The sequence below is a fragment of the Bombus impatiens genome, unplaced genomic scaffold (assembly GCF_000188095.3).
Source record: "Bombus impatiens unplaced genomic scaffold, BIMP_2.2 scf_0614, whole genome shotgun sequence".
Taxonomy (NCBI): Eukaryota; Metazoa; Arthropoda; class Insecta; order Hymenoptera; family Apidae; genus Bombus; species Bombus impatiens.
This window is the reverse complement of record NT_177033.1, coordinates 14,829-17,047: the sequence shown is the minus strand read 5'-3', so window position 1 is coordinate 17,047 and position 2,219 is coordinate 14,829. Positions and strand designations below refer to the sequence as shown.

Sequence of the window (2,219 nt, the reverse complement as noted above, 5' to 3'; positions counted from 1 at the left end):
CACCGCAAGGAAGGTTGCTGTGGTGTAAGACTAAGTCTTCCCCACGGAGCCTTGGGTAGTAGCGCACCCACGATCCTGAAGCCAAGGGTGAGACCGTCGGGAGAGCCGCCGAGGTACATTTCCTCAACTCCCGCTTACGTGAGTCTCATCTGGATCTGACCGCCGGTTAGCAGGTAAGCCGTGCGGCAGAGACGTGGCGGTACATCCACATGCGCGGTCCCACCGTTGACATATGAACGGTACCACGGGCGGTCGAGTGTTAGCCCAGAGGGCGTAGCGAACCCTTGGCTCGACCAATAATGGGTATGGACTCGTGGTGGCAGTGGTTGTGGCCAAATGCTGGCAAGAGGGCTGGATTAAGGAGGACAAAGTCCTCCGAGTGGCCTTCGGCGGGTGAGCAGCGTCCCACCTGCTCCGGATACCGTCCCGGAAGACGGAAGGGCTTGGAAAACGCCCCGTTCGACCTGAGACGATAGAGCCTCCTGCGGGCCAATAATTAAGGTAACCGGTACTGAGTACCGAGTGCGCTGGTTGGGCATATCCCAACTCCGATGGCTTCTAGGGTTGCCCGGGCGCTGTTTATGGTTTCATACCTCAGGAAAGCTCCCGACACCAAGAACCAGACTACATGTACACTTTAATTACGATTTTACGGATTTTCCCGGAGTTCCAGGGGAAGGTCTGGTGTCCTTCCATCTCCGACATATATATACATTAAACAGTTAGACTAATAGGAAGCGCACGTACTGTACACGCTTGTTTGCTTCATTTACACAACCATATTCCTCTTTTCTCTTATTTGCTATTTCATCGACAAACCAGGAAGTCGATCGTAATAATACAACTGCATAATAATACAACTATTATATGTAACAAACATCGCTAACCGAACATTATTCATCGTGGTTTAAATTTGCGATTAAATACAGATTTAAATATGTTCATTCGTTCGTTATGCAAACTAATAAAGTTAAGTAACAAATTGGATTTATCATAAATTTCCCACGTATTTCTAAAGTAGGTTCAATACTTTGTTTCGCGTTTCGAAACGATGAATATGTAAAATGACGTAAGAATTATTGATTGTTAGAATTATCCGATTGTATCTCGTATTTGATCGTAAACTTCCGTACTTTATAAAATGAAATGTAACAATGTATTAAATCTAGTCGGAAAATAAATCGCAGAGTCAGAAATGCCAGCAAGCCGAATGACGAATTACTTCGTTTTCTGTTATGAGTAGATAGGAGGTTACTTAGGGCGAATACTGGTATTGTCGTGTTGTCGTCCGTCTCAGTGGCCGTATTTTTTACAATACGGACAAGCACGCCTCAATTGCTATCGGTTTAGTGGATAATTTTAATAATTGACTACTGAGATAGTATTATGGAGTGTAGTTTTATCTATATTTAATAAGAGGGACATACTTACTTTAAGAGGTAGTGATATCAAGTTGATGATGTTTGCGTAGTGATAGCCAAAGGAGGTTTTTGATGCCTAAAAATTGGTATCGAATGAATAGTTAGTGAAGAGGATTATATTACTTGCTTACTTACTTAGTTTATCTAGTAATTGGCCATCGACATACTACTGTAGTTTAGCTTATCTTTAGATTGGGGTTATCTTTAGATTAGGCTAGTTTATTATATGGTGATGAGTTAGGTACAGTGACTATATGTCACCCTGACAAATAGATATTTATGTGTATATTTACTTCCTACTTACTTATAATTATATATGAGGGACGTACTTACTTTAGAGGCAGTGACAAACTAGTTGATGATTGCTTGTAGAAAGCTTATATGAGTTAGCGGAGGGTAAAAATTTCTGCAATGAAAGCCGGGTACTCACTGCAAATGCTTACACAGGAGGTTTATTATAAGTGATATCCGTGGTGATTTGAATGATTATTAAATGGAGGTTATGTGGAGACCTGTAAGTACTATTCTTACTCTACTTATGTTAATTGAAATAAAAAGGTCTAGGAGAGTATTAGAATATACGCACCATGTCGCGTTCGACTCTGCTGTTGTCACGACCGGCATTCTTCAAATCCGATGGACTGACGATGCAGATAAAGATGTGGCGGCACTCGGCGACAATGTATATCGCTGAAGTGCCTTTTTTTTTATTAACGTGGAGGAAATCCGCACGGACACCAGGTCGCTTCTGGGGAAAAGCGGCGTGGTAGTGCCGGACTCCAACCGACTAAAACCTCC

The 2,219-nt window shown here is 42.6% G+C and overlaps 1 long non-coding RNA gene across 1 annotated transcript in view; it reads left to right on the top strand.

The window, feature by feature from the left end:
- Positions 1-535, top strand: part of LOC117152033 — a 1,908-nt gene extending 1,373 nt beyond the window's left edge. The window contains exon 2 of the long non-coding RNA XR_004462252.1: positions 14-535. This is a non-coding gene — a long non-coding RNA (uncharacterized LOC117152033). The remainder of the gene's footprint in view (positions 1-13) is intronic.
- Positions 536-2,219: the final 1,684 nt, after the last annotated feature.